Genomic DNA, 15,283 nt, shown 5'->3' with positions numbered 1-15,283 from the left:
AGATGCCGCTTCAGTAGGAAAAGCAGGATGTGACAGAAGTCTGTTGTGATCCTTTCTGTTTCTTCTCAAATGCTTTTGCTGCTATTTACACAAGCAAATCAAAGTATTCTTTTATTAGTAATGGGTATTTGTTTCTGTGTACTCTGTGCAGGTCCTCTCTACCCACTCATCTCCTGCTGCAAAGCTCAATATCCACCAGCTTCCTGTCCTGAGGTGCAGCATGACTCCGGAACACTGTAGGAAACAGCTGTTTAACAATTTACTCCTTGTACACCGGATCATGCGCTCCTATCACATCGCTGGATAATATCTCAGATATGTTGCATTTAGATGACACATTACTACACATGTCACTTCAATCTAGAGACAGAATGTATCAGTGAAAGAGGATTGTGACTCTGAAAGCTTAAATATTGAGCTTCAAGGTTCAAGGCATGGATTGATCAGCCTGAGTTCTTCTGTAACCTCAAAAGGGACAGGAGAGGTTGATTTTAGAGTTATCTGCACAGATCAGTCATTTTCTCTCTGTTTCCAGTATTATAGCCCAAATGACGTCCTTTCTTTCAGCAGAATCGTCATGATCTTGGTTCACTGTGGTAAAGTCGAGTTCTTGTTGCAGGATCTTTTTTCCTACTTGCTTTACCGGATCAGTGTGACATTCACCTGTTGTTAAAAAAATTGCCAAGTACAAACATATAGGAATCAGGATAAGTGAAAAATGTAATAAAATCTCTGCCAAGGAGCACTGCAAGCTACAAACTTACACATTTTTCTTTCCAATTTCCTTCTGCTGGAAGGATGATGACGTTGTCAGTATTGACTGACGTGAGTGCGTTTTCTCTCCTTTCTCATCTGAAACAAGATCCGGGTAATGTTTACAGGAAAAGGGTCAGAGATCTGAAGGTCTGAAGCAGTCTGAACAGGACAACCCTACTGAGCAGACCTCGTACCACCGATTATTAACTTAAGATATATAAATACATAGAAGGGCCTGATTTAAACCTAGGTGAAAATCAAATGTCGGGACTTGCCACAAATCACTGATCGCATTTAGTTGGTGGACCAGGTCACAAGGGAGGATATGAAAAATGACAAGCTTGCATTCTTAGACTGTGAAATTACCATCAGTGGGGGGCATTTGAAAGGTGACTTGTGCTGTAAAACAATCCATACAGATCAGTATTTAAGGTTTGACTTTCAACATCTGAGTAAACATACAGTCATTTTTTAATCAAAAAAACAGCACAGCTACATATAAATGCCAGCAATCCCCCAATTATCTGGCAGCACTTGGCATTTCACTAGCTGGGCCCACGTCCTCATTTTAGATTTAACAGCGTTTTAGTAGGTAAAGGTGAATGCTTGGACATGAATGGAGCTGCGGTTTGGGGAAGGCCTGGAAGGGGACTGGCGACGGCTCCTGGGCCTGACAGATCCCCGTGTACTAAATAGAAGTGAAGGAGTTAAAGAATTGAGAACAAGGAGGGAGGGAGGGTTGGGCGCGTAAACGAGAATGAACAGCTTGCAGAACTGGGGGGAACCTATATAGATGACAACCGGAAGGAGCATGTTTGGAGGCGTGGTCCCGCTCCTGAAATTCCGATACATAATCTCCAATTCCTGGTTAAATAAAGGTTAATAAAATAAAAAATAAAAATAATTGTTTGCTGAGGAAAAGGGGATAGTTGTGTGAGTGACGGCAAAAGAAAGAACAGCGACATCAACAGTGATTTTCTGACATTTGAGAGATTTGTGACATTTAGTGTGTTTGGAGAATATAGTCTGTATACAGAGAAGTTGGTTTTTGTTTTGGGTTTTTTGAATGTCACAGATGCAGGCCAAGCCACCAGAGACAAACTACAATGTAAACATTGTAACCAGGTGGACAGGTGTAACATTTTAACGTAAATGTTGTATATAACTTTCTTATTTGCAAAAATTTTACATACTTTTTATTTGCATTTTAAATTATAAAAATGATTTAAACGTGTTTGTGGTTTTCATAGTAAATTCAAAAATAAAATTATTTCCTACTCTGATTTTTTTTGTTTTTTGTGTGATTTTTGGTCCATTGCATTAATCAACATGAAACCATAACCATAAAGTCTGACATTTGCAGTTGTGCTGAAAAGAATGACCCCAAACAAGGCAAGGTAAACTGTTTTTTTAAAGGTGAAATCAAAAGTAGTCAAAAATGGCTACTTGACTCCAGAGGCTTAAACATCATTAAATTTGGCCAGACCTCAATCCTATAGAAGATATCTGCAGTCGTCCGAGGCTGATGTCACAGGGTTTCATCTGGGGCACCAGTCTGGCCTTGAATAATTACTGCTTACCTGTAATATTCAAAATCTGTGACGAAATCAGCAACTACCACAAGTTCAGTTTGGAAAAAAAGACATACTTAGTTCTTTTTTAAGTTACTTGTCAACACCAAAGCTAATCTGTTTTGTAAGCGGTGTCTGTGTTGTTTGGATTTGGCAACACAAGCAAGTAACTCCACAGATCTTTCTATTCAAATGTCGCTACTCTGATTTGTGAAGGGAAATATTGTGACGTCAGCCTTTTCCAAATGAGCCTCACCCACTTCAGAAAGAATTAAGACAGAAGTGCACAAATCTCAAGACTGAAACAGCACGGCCAGGAACACAAATGCAAAATACAGAAGCAGTTATAACTTCTGGTTGTATTTAAATCAAAGTAATTAGTTACTAATTGCTGATTACTTCTCCAAGAAAGTCATCCCATTATTTTACTGATTACTTATTTTCAAAAGTAATTAGTTACTTTATTACTTAGTTACTTTTTAAAAACATGATACACAACCTGAATACGTAATAAAGCAATAGACCTTTCAGCCCAGTTCTATTATTTCTGCATAATCCAGCATATAAAAATGAATCAAATGAAAAAGTCTCTTTTTAAAAATTGTTTTATTAGGTTTAATCTTTTAACTTTATGCACATGCATAAGCAATTTAAACCTATTTTCTGCATATTTCAGCATATAAAATAAAATATTTTTTTGTGTGTTTACACTCCCTCTTTCAAATAGATACACACACCACACACAAACACAGCAAAAAATAAACAAAATCAAAGATTCAGCAGCACTAAGTCCTGTCACTCTTAAATCTATTTTCACCTGTTTAGCTGGAGTGGAACAGGCGGAGGTTTGCCCGGTGCCACAGTGGTCATGTCAGTGGGAGGATCCGGGGGTTTCTCTGTGAGGTTCATATTCCCGTGGCAGTGTGCTCGGTGCTTGCTCAGATTTGAAGTTTAAGCGTGAGTGGACAGTGGACACTAATGCTTTTGTCACTTTTTACAGAATCAAACTCAAAGTAATGTCAGTACTTCCAAACTTTGAACTCTTCATGGTCATACTCTCTCCCACACTCCATATTATCCATTGTTGATCTACACACGTCTGTTGCTGCCACGGACGTCGCACGCTCGTATGTCATTGTCATGAGACACTGTCACAAACAAAATCACGGTTTAGTAACGCAGTAACGCAGCGTGCTTATGGGAAAGTAACAGTAATCTAATTACCTTTTAGAAATCCCTTACTTTACTCGTTAGTTGAAAAAAGTAATCGTTCATCCATCCATTCTCTACCGCTTATCCTTTTCAGGGTTGCCAGGGGGCTGGAGCCTATCCCAGCTGTCTTAAGGCAAGAGGCAGGGTAAACAGGTTGCCAGTCCATCTCTGGTAACCAGTTTAGACCTTTACTAATTACTGCTGTTCTGTCAATAGAATCTCAGAGATATGCACATGGACAAGGCCTTGGTGCTTTCAGTGAGTGTCAACCAGTAGCTGCCATCCTAGCTTTTAGAAACCAAATGTTTCTAAGCTAGACAGTAAGCCAATAAATTCATCGGGAAAATGTTTACAGAGGTCATAGCACAAGGGAACTGAAGGCTGTATCCAATGTATTTCAGTGGAAAGGGAAGGGCCTGTTACATGCATAGTTACATGATGAGCTGGGAGTGAGCAAATAGATGCTGTAGGTCAGGTTTTGGGAAACTGTTTGATTCATTTGTGGTGGATTTTGCAGCTGCAAACAACAAGCTGTCTAATGCTAATTTGAGCATTTGTTGGTTTTAAAGGGAGTGGGTGTGAATGTAGAATGTGTGTGGTGTGTTGGTTTCTACACACTGTGTGGTTATGCATCTGCGGTGCCATGCACATGGCACAAGTGTTTGTGAATGAGAAGCTGTTTTCTAGTCCTTGCAGCATCACATTAGACGCTTCCTTTAGCGTTTCCCAGTCTCACTAGCTGTGCAGTGGATGCACACACACATGCACACACACTGGCTTCACAACAAGGAAGCAGGATTTGTTTTTTCCATACTCTAAACCAGGAGTTCCCCTTCAAACTCTTCCTGATGTGGATATAAGAATATGCAAACATACATGTTTACATGTTCGTCAATGTCTCTTCGTGGGTGTACTCACGAACAGGTGGGAGTGCACCCACATAGACACACAGGTGTCCACACTCAAGCAAACACACATTCAGTTATCAGCATGTCTTCCTTCCTACTGAGTCAACAAGTTGTTGGTGACTTTGAGAGTATTTTTTTTTAAATGCTGTCAGGTTTCCCTCCAGCTTCCACACAGGATGTGTCCGCAATTGACCGTTTTTCCTGTGGACACACAAAGACAATGACAGCATGAGCAACCATTAACCTCATTCATAAAAAACACAGCTGCTCAGCTTCCACGGTGTGTTTGTCTAAGATGGATAACAGGATGAATTTCATAGCAAACACAACTCGGGCCTTCTGCGCCACTTCCCCTCTTCAAGTAGAACAAACAAGTGATGTAATGGGGTTACCGAGTTCTTCATTTGAATATAGCACTTCTGCATTCTCTGTATTTTAAGCACATCAGTGTGTGCTCTGACTTGTAGCACACTACAGAATTGTTACCATTTGCCTGGTTCTTGTTGTCCTATTAAGATTTCATGCTGCAAAATTAAAATCAGTGGAAATGCACAAGAAGTTCTAACAAATATCAGCGATACTCTTAGAGCAAATGAGTTTTCACGTGAGTTGTGTGAAGGTTTCTAGAGCCAGATTCAAAGATGGGCAAAAAGAAAAAAACTGCCAAGCCAACAGTCAAGCCATTTATTACGTTAACTGATGAGTTAAAACGTAACCGCTGACAGGTAAAGCAAATAACACTATTATTATCTCGTATCCATCTCACATGTCAAGGTCTGTAGTCCATTAGGCTGCAGGTGAAGGCTTAGTTCTCATCTTAAGTCTTTTAGATGGGGGAGAGACAGGCAGCTGTGAAGACTGCAGCTTTTTGATAAGGCCATATCTTTTGCTTCCAGTCAGCAGAGGTGTGTAGCTACTGACAATAAGCTGTGTGTTTTTTCCAGCACCTAATTCAAGCTAAACATCAGTGTGTTAGCCTTAAAGGAATGGCTCAGAGATATTTATGCTACTGAACCTTTTCTTTAAAAAAAAAACCCTTTATAATCGACTGTATATGAAAGAAGGACATAGCCACTCATTAGTTACCTATTAGGTTTAGGACTCAGAAGTTACCATTTGTATGAGATTGTAAGAGAGCTAAGTTAGGCTAGCAAGGCTGTTTAGCAAGCTGCACTTTGAAATTTTGTAGCTATGACTCACAGAGGTTGCCAACTGGTTACCTGGCCTATGTGACTGAGGCCTAACAACAATAACAAAGTAGCTAGTAGATTCCACGAGAAACACAAACATCCCGGTGATCATGCATCACACCATCATACACAAAATGTGACAGATAAAACACGCTGTTGTTATGCTAAATAGACTGGTACATAAATAGTGCTTTTCGAGTCTAGCTGAGCACTTACTTAGTTAAAGCCTAATTCACTCAGAATTTTTTCTGTACCTGAGCACTTTGTCTAGCATTTGCCTGCACATATTTACAACTCGGGAAAAGAAAAATCATGGTTTACCTTTTATTAGATGTACTTCATCTAAAATAAATGAAAATATCCCACTGCACTAAGTGATGTTGGAGTGACGTCTTACGAAACAATGTTGATATTTGTAAATAAAACGACATATTGATGTCCAGACTGGACATGGTTGCACGTCCAAACTGAGGACCAAGTACAGACGTCGTATAGAGGTCCAGAATTGGTCATTGACCGATGGACCCAATATAGACATACTGAATCTCTTAAAGTGTTTGCATAGCTACTATGTCATGTCAGGTGTGTGTCAAATGCTTCTAGATCTAAAGCATTTATAGATTTAAATCAACATGCACCATGTGTTATTTTTAAGTGTTGTGTTTACATGAGTTTGTGCTGCTGGAATGTAATACGTACTCAACAACTCCAGTGGAATATTTCCAATCCATATTCATACATCTTAACCCAGTTTCAATATATTAGTCAACAACATGCTAATTTTAGAACACTGCTTTAAGGCTCTATTATCAAATATAGGAATGTGTCATGGGAACAAATGTCCTCTTGGTTTTTGTTTCGACACAAATGCGTCATAACTGCCATCATCTGACATCTGTAAAACAAACCTGCATTCTCGGTTGTCACAAAGAAATTCAAAGCATGTAAAGCATCCATGCACAACAATCTTGTAACGCAATGGATTATATTTTCTACACCAATGAATCATTATGTTGACAATAACATCTTAGCAGAGCTGAACCATAAAGTTTTTGAGGTGTGACTCTTTTTAAAACCCCAGCACCATTTCATTTCATTATCCACTGCGACACTTATACAACCAAAGAAGATGTGCTGTTATCTGACAGGAGAAGCTGTGAGGGCACAGTCTGCAGAGTGTGTTCAGCAGTTTAGAGGCATGATACTGCACACAAGAGACCAGCTCAGTGCTAATGCCTATGTGCTAGGAAAGTCAGTAAATAACAGAAAATGAGATGCCAGAAAGTTGATTCTGTTCTGGACATAGCATCTCTGAAAACACTACGTCCACAGAATCAGAACAGCATTACCTGCATGACTGAGCATGCATCAAGACAGAAAATGAGGTGTTTTACAGATAGCTGTGAGTAAAGTCAGTGAAGTTGTTTCTTGACGTAGATCAGCTGATCATTCCTGCTTTTATACTTCAAACCTCTGGATAGTCCAGACTTATTGCTCTTCTATGCTAGGATGGGACGGCAGCACAACGATCAGTGCTTACACCGTAAAGGGTTAAAATACGTTTAAATGTGCTGGCTGGCTATTGTTAGGTGGAGGTGTTGAGGGAGAAAACTTTATTTTTATTTTCACTTTCACGTAAATTTTAGAATAAAGGTCAATCTTTTTAATGACCAGAGACGACAGCTTTTTACCTTTGTTCCTTTCTCTTTTTAACCTGACAAAGGTGTCTTTAGTCTTTTCAACTGATGATCCTGTTGGACAAAGCCAAGTAAGTACAGAACAACAGATACTTACTGCAATGTAAGAAAGAAAGACTTCATAATAAATGGACTGTCAGACATATAAGAAGGAAAAAATGACTTATGTCTATATTGGTAATTCATAAGCATTGTGGCCAAGCTAGATAAAGTTACACCTTAATGGAGGCTTTGTCTTCATGCTAATCAATGTACAGTGTTTACACATCACGTTACTAACAAAGACACCAGTGCTGCAATCTGCATCACTGCAATGTGTTACAATGTATACAACAATGTGTTACACAGTATACAACACAGTATATATATTATATTATTTTATATTTTATGAATATATATAACATAAGCATAAAATCAATTTTTGTAACTTTTTTGTAACTGTACTTATTGTAATGGCTTCAGTTACAGATTATTGTGTAATACTGCTTGGCTTAATAAGGCCAAGAGAAAGCGTCACAGAGACAATTCTAGATCTCCTCTTTTAGTTTCTAACCGCAGTCTGCCATTTAAAAAAGAACTAATTTGCTTCCACGTGGAGAAAAGCATACTTCATTCCTCCCTTTGCACTATCCAAAACATTTCTAGACATTACCCAGGGGAGCTCTACGTCTGCATGTTTGAGATGAGACATTAAACAGTCTTTAACCTGCCAATGAGTGTTAATTTGACCTGCCATCCTTCATGCACCAACTCTCAACCAAAGTAAACTGAGTGTTTCCAGGAATGAGAGTACCGAGAATCTGCTGTTGTTAAGTACACGTGAGAGTGGGCAGCTTTGGACTGTGCCTGGACCTGACTGTCTTGACACCATGTGCGAAAATGACTCAACACTTTTGCTCCCCTCTCCTCACACCTGAAGATCAAACACGAGGAGGGAGGAGATGTGAACAGTTTGTGAGGGGTTGGATGGAGTGTGTTTTTGTCCATGAGAGTGAGGGGGAAAAGGAAAAAGAGACACACGGTGTGGAATCATGGGGCAAAGCTATTTTTAACTGGCTCAGGCAACCTGATAGGGTAGGCCTATATATAGTGAGGCAGCGAGGCAGATTGGGTAACAGTGTGAGCGTGTGCTCGTATCAAGGAGCCATTTAGGGTGACTATTCTTCTGCTGTAAACACAGTACTCCCAAACCACACACATGCACACACTCACACTTAAATGTTACTAAATCTGTTAGACCAATCAAATGAATCAACTCAAGCACCAGAAAGGCAAACATCTTAAATCCTGAATAATTCAACGTTTCTTATAATACAACAGTTATTATTTAAGCTAAGCTCTGTCTCCATTGTTTGCTATATCTTCTTCTCCTGTTACACGCCACACTCAGTGGATGTTTTCAGTCTGGCTACTGTCACTTGATGAGTCTTTAATCTGTGTGCGTTTGTGAGGTCCTTTGCTGATTTTGTATCAGTGACACAACTGGCAGGTGTGTGTGTGTGAACACAGGCACATGTCCTATTACAGATACCAGAGGGGGTAAGCCACAGGGCAGCTGCTGGTGTGGTCATTTGTTGTTTCAGGTGTTATGACAGAGAGGCGCTGAGAGCATCAAGGAACAGCTGAACATTTGTCTGGACACATCAAAGCCAGCTCATACTGTATTTGCACAGCTGAAATTTTTGTATCTCTTTCTCTCATACACACACACACACACACACACACACTCACTGCAAGGCAGATTAAGGTCAGTAAAATGTGGAAATGTGGAACGCTTCAGTTACAGTCTCTTTATCCTTTTTCTTGGTGTCATGATGTCATTGGAAAGGGGAGAGAAAACTTGTGAAAGCTGCTTTCAGAGATCATCTTGCAAATGGGATTACACCAGCAACGATTCCAATGAGTTCTCAAACCAACCACATATTCAAATACTGACATTTTTACATGTTAACATGTTATTATGGGGAGTTAGTTGCATATGTCTGTTTGCAAATTGGCCATTTCAAACTTGTGCAGACTGGAAAATTAGTTTCACTTTCAAATTAGGGCGTCTTTCATGTGGAGGGCCATACCTGATGATAAGAACTAGAGCTCCAGCTGTTTAAGAGTCCATAGTTTCCAACCCCAAACGCAGGCCATGTGACCAGTAGGTACGTCACCGCTCAGGAAGACACGGGAGTTTTATCATAACTTTGTGAGGTGTTCAAGGGAGAACATCAGCATCACATATCAACCACAGGTTTCATATAAAAGATAGAAACTTGAAGTATGAATAATAGCAACATTAGTGTTTTGGTGGATGCTATTTTGTTGTTGGTTTGTTTTGGGGGGGTTAGTGTATTTGCTAGTATATAAGCTAAGGCTAGCAGTCTTGGTTACTAAGCTCCATAAACTAGCTGATAAGAGCTACGTAACATGAACTTCAACCACCTCACTGAAGCCTAAGCTACTTGGACAGTTTGTACTAGGCTGCAAACCATAATAATAGACAGATAATGCTAGAATAATGCTCCAAAAGGCACCAGAGGAGCGGTCTAGTTCACTGACTTCACTAATGGAGGTGAGGTCACAGATGTCATTTTCATTACACCTCTCTGTTCACATAAATTTAAACCAGGACAATTACAGTGAGTTATATAAAATATAATTCACACATGTGGGTATGAAGAGAGGAACCTATCCATAGCCATTTTGAGTGGGGCAAATACAGGACGGGTACTCTGTCATCCTAAAGGGATGGGCATGGTTAGCAACAGTCAAGTACGCTGTGCATTTGAATAATGAATAGTGTGTGTACTAAGCTGCAGAGCTGCTCTTCTGCATACCTTGATTGTAACAAGCAGCTCCTATTAGCTCGAAACAGTCCAGCCAGTCTCCTCTGAACTCTGACATCACGAAGAGAACTGCTGCTCAATATCAGTTTTTTGTACCATTCTCAGTAATCCTGGAGACATTTGTGAAGCAAACTCCCAGTAAATCAGCAGTTTATGAAACACTCAAATAAGCCTATCTGGTACCAGCAACCATGTCACGTTCAGAGTCACTAAAATCATCTTTGTCCTGAATTGGTCGTGCTGCATGCTAATATGCATTAAGTTACTGTTATGTTACTGCCTGATTAAACATTTGCATAAACGAGCAGTTGAACAGGTGCGCCTAACAAAGTGGCCAGTTATCATATAAGTACAGGAATTCATTTATGAGTGAACCATAGGCTCAATCACCACTCTGATAGAAGGCACCAAAGACGTGCTCTGCAGGGAGAGAATATTTGCAGGTGGTTTAATAATGTCAACCACTCCCCCTGTTTTAAGGTACACACTTTCCACTCTAGGTAGAGACCGAAGCATTAATCATTCAGCAGATGGCCACTCTTCTTTGTGTGTGCGTGTGTCCGTGTGTGTGTGTGTGTGTGTGTGTGTGTGTGTGTGTGTGTGTGTGTGTGTGGTGCAGCAGAGAAAATGCCACGGCTGAATATCAAATAACAGTCCTCCTGACCCTGGCCCTTTTGCATGAGCTCCAAAGGTCTCATCCATCTGCATTATCACACCCATTACTTATTCATGACTAGGAGTTCCACTGTGAGTGTTTGGCTGCTTGTGTATGTGCAACTGTTTCTACATAAGTACATTTTGTGTATAAGCTATACAGTGTGTTAACAGTACTGGGTGTGTTTTTACCACAGGCATACAATTCAGCATTTCAGCTATACATTCATTAAGTCAGCGGTAAATTGAAACTTTATTTCCACTGACATGTGCAAATTATTCAATTAGAAACAATAGGACATTAATATGATAATAAATTAATGTGCACTCAAACAGACACAGTTTGAAGGGCAGTTTGGGTCACGTTACTTGCCACTTTTCATTATTTTTGTGTATTTGTTTTTTAGGCTTTAGACTTTTTAGACTTCCAAAACTGGACAACTCACACTAAACTGCTTCAGATGGATAAATGGCACTACAGGACAGAGGAAGCATTTGTAAATTTCATTCTGTGTGAATCTTTCTTTAAATGTGTTTATATTTACCATATAATTGGGAATGTGAAGCCATGACACTCAACCAGAAAAGGGTGGAGTGCACATTCTGGGTCAGGGAGGAGTTGCTGCCCCAAGTGGAGGAGATCAAGTATCTTGGGATATTGTTCACAAGTGTTAGGTGAAAGTGGAGCAGGAGACTGACTGACAGGCTGGTTCAGCACCAGCAATGAAGCAGATACTGTGGTAAAGAGAGAACTGAGCGTGTAAGCGAATCCGTCTATTTACAGGTCAATCTGCATTCACACCTTTACCTATAGCCACAGGCTGAGAGTACTAACTGAAAGAATAAGATCACATACACAAATAGTGAAAATGGGTTTCCTCCACAAAGTGTCTGGCCTCAGGCTTGTAAACTGGGTGAGGGGCTTCGTCATTCAGGAGGGACTCAGGCTAGAGCTGCTACTCCTCAGCATAGAAAATAGCTAGGTGAGATGGTTCAGGCATCTGAATGCCACCTTCTTAAAAGATGTGTTTCACAGAACCTGGATGAATGGATGTCCAACAGGTTATATTCCACATTAACTTTCAACATTGAGGCCCTGTAGGTAACTGTATCATAAAGTATACCTAAAATGTTTATTGTCAAACACAACAAAATATTTTACACCTTTCCCTACAAAAACATGAAGGCTTTTTGCAGCTCTCTCCCTGCAGAGAGAAGAACACCACGTGCACTTTCTTGGTGTAAAAAAGTTCTTTCCAGCTTCTTTTATGAGTTCTTTGAGCCTAGTAAAAAAAAGTTGAATGTCACTGTTTTTGCTGCTGAATAAAACAGCAGGCAGATGCCTTTTTTTCCTGCTTCAGCCCATCAGTCAGTAAGTCTTTATATCACATTGGGACTTCCTTAACCCTAACATCAGGTGGTGTTCAGACCATCCTAGCACAAGGCAGAGAGAGTCACAGGCAGCTGCTCTGCTGCTTCTTCTTTGCCGCGCTCTGTGTGTGATAGGGTACCTTCCAGCTAAGTGGCCGAAAAGATAAGAACGATCATGCATGGACAGAGCGTTGTAAAAAGAAATCCGTCTGTACGAAGCAGATAAGCCGACGGGTGAACAAGAGCGCTCCCGTGCGCAACCCCTCCACCATTGCTCTCCTTTGACTCTCAAACACCACCCGCCCTGTCACGCCGTGCTCACACATACATCACTCCCGCTTCCAACTCCAGCGGCATTAGTCTCATATATTCAAAAGACTCCTGCTTAGTTTCCTTTAAGGGAAACTATATTGTACAAAGAAGAAGATGATAAGTTCACATTTAAATATGTCAGCTGTGTCTAAATAGCATTAGAATTTCAATGTGCACCCCGGCATGCATGTTTTCCCTTTCACCGTGAGCGTTTTTTGATCATTTTGCCAAAGCCCGCTTCATTGACCGCACTTCTTGTTGATGTGACACCTCCTCCCTGAGCTTTTTAAATCTACCCTGTGGCACTCAGCCACTTGTGTTGCATGCCCGAATGTTTACCACATACTGGCACGGGTATCCTTTCCAACACGCACGATAGTCACTTCTAGTAATTGGCCTGGAGAGTTACTTGACTTTGCATGCCAGAGAAGTATGGCACACATTTGATGACGAATCAGAGCACTGCTCGTTTTTTTCTCCTTTTTGTTTTGCTGCATGCTCAGAAAAATGCACAAATGCATGCAATGGCAATTATCCACACGCGATATACGCACAGGCATACATTAATTAAAAATGAGTTTATGTGCAAACAAGATGACAAACATGCGTGGCTCTGTTTACTTCCATCCCGGCCTTTTTTTTCTTTTTAGAGGCTCCAGTTTGACAAACAAACTCAACGTGCACTGTTGCCGAGTTCTTTCACATCGGTTGCAGTTGCACCATATGATGGTGCATGTACACTCTCACACGTATAGATCAAAATCTCTGGAGAAACATATAAATCATCTGCCTGGCTTGGATGGGAATCTAATCAAGAAACAGAATTTTAAAACAGCACATTAATCCTGGGAGTACAGCTGGGGTGGGGGGCAAAACATTTTTCTTTTTACTCCATCAAATTCAGCTAAAACGTTTTATTGTTTTTCTACTTTGAAGGGGTCTCATAATTTAACAAGAAAAATTCTAGCCATGTTACAAAGCGACAATAAATTTACCCTGAAAAGATGTTCTCAGTTTAATATAGAAAATATGAATATACAGTATATTTTCCCAGCAACACACTACTTCACACTCATTCTGTTTACACAAGACTGGTCAGTATTTATTACAAGCACTAAAAGCTGTCACAGATTGGGATGTGAAGGAGGGGGAGGGGTTATTTTAATAAATCTTAACATTTGCATAAGCAAATATCCATGGGATATAAAACATCCTTAGTGTCAAAGCTCTTACCAAGGGCTAAGGGCCCAACAAGCCCCCTCAGCAATCACGCTGAATTGCACGCTATCACACATCAGGGAACTGTGTGTGCGTTCCTGCGTCCACACTCAAATCTGCACATTGTAATTTGCATGTGCATCTGTGTGGATAAGCAAACCTCACCCTTTCTTCTCACCCACCACCACCCTTTTCCCGTAACATCAGCGCTTGTTGTCCCCTGTGGCTACAAGGGGAAAACCTTCAAGCGCATCTTCAAGGAGTGAGCGGAGGAAGGGGAACCTACAAAACAATTTCAGAAAGAAGGCAGGGGGAGGGAGACGGAGGGGAGAAAGATAAAGTATTGATAATAAGAGACTTTAGAGAGGAAAAAGTTTCATTTTCAGATTGTTTTGAAAATGAATCCAATGTGTAGTGTCAATATTTTGGAGCTTTTAGTGTCATTTTAGAGTCTCTAGAAGTGTTTCCTGTTTGTTACTCAGTTGTGTATGCAGATACAGCTGTGGATACAAAACTCAATAAACAATCAGCTGAAACTTTAGATGTAAAAATTAAAAAATGTTTGCAATTATTTGAAGACGCACAACACATCCAGAGACATCTGTCAGGTCTGGCTTCCCAGTTTCCCTACAACTGTACATCTTTCATTTAGGCATTTGCATTTGAAAAATATGGAAATGAGACAAAAGTAGATACAGGCATTAGCTTCATTTCATCTTATTTATAGCACATACAGTAAAATCTTGAGAAACTGGCAGGAAAAATGCCAAGAATGTGAGAAGCTGTTATCAAAATGAAAAGGCAGCTACTCTGTGGAATATGACATTTCCAACTAATATTTTTTTATTGTTTACACTTTTTCTCCTTACTGCCAAATGTAATTACATATTTCATAGTTTTTGTTGGTTCCATCTTTTGTTGTTAAACAGGGCTGAAAATGTATGTGTATATATATATATATATATATATATATATACATATACTATTAAAAATGTGGGTGAGGTTAGAAAAAGGCAATGATCCACGATGATCTCCCCAAACCAAAACAGTAGCTGCATCTAATCCTAAATGTTTCACGCCGATGTCGACTCAGTTCCTAAATGTGGTGCTTCATCAAAGGTTTCTCTGAATACAGTCAAGTACACAGCATTATTATGCTAACCAACACAACACAAACTTAACTGGCACTTGTAGTGAGAGTGTGTGTCTCTGATTTTCAAGCATGGAAGAACCCCTCATTGTATTACAAATTTTAATGATGAAGCTCAAATTCACAACAGCCAAGAACCCCAGACACAACACACAGTTCAATGTGCTACTAGTAGATGTCAGTAATTAGCAGAGGTGGGACCAAGTCATTGTTTTGCAAGTCTCAAGTAAGTCCCAAGTCTTTATCCTCAAGTCACAAGTCAAGTCTCAAGTAAAGTCAAGCAAGTCAGAGTCAAGTCGCAAGTCAAGACAGACAACGTTCAAGTCAAGTCCCAAGTCCGAAACTTTGAATTTCAAGTCCTTTCAAGTCTTTTTTTTAACCCTCTGGGGTCCTGGGTATAATTGGCCGTT

General features: G+C 40.1%; 1 long non-coding RNA gene across 1 annotated transcript in view; it reads right to left on the bottom strand.

Moving 5' to 3' along the window:
• Positions 1-4,444: 4,444 nt before the first annotated feature.
• LOC112843367 (uncharacterized) overlaps positions 4,445-15,283 on the bottom strand; it is a 47,766-nt gene continuing 36,927 nt past the window's right edge. The window contains exon 4 of the long non-coding RNA XR_003215691.1: positions 4,445-4,648. This is a non-coding gene — a long non-coding RNA (uncharacterized LOC112843367). The remainder of the gene's footprint in view (positions 4,649-15,283) is intronic.

Source organism: Oreochromis niloticus, linkage group LG20 (genome assembly GCF_001858045.2).
Source record: "Oreochromis niloticus isolate F11D_XX linkage group LG20, O_niloticus_UMD_NMBU, whole genome shotgun sequence".
Taxonomy (NCBI): Eukaryota; Metazoa; Chordata; class Actinopteri; order Cichliformes; family Cichlidae; genus Oreochromis; species Oreochromis niloticus.
The sequence above is the reverse complement of the archived record's forward strand: the minus strand, read 5'-3'. Positions and strand labels throughout refer to the sequence as shown.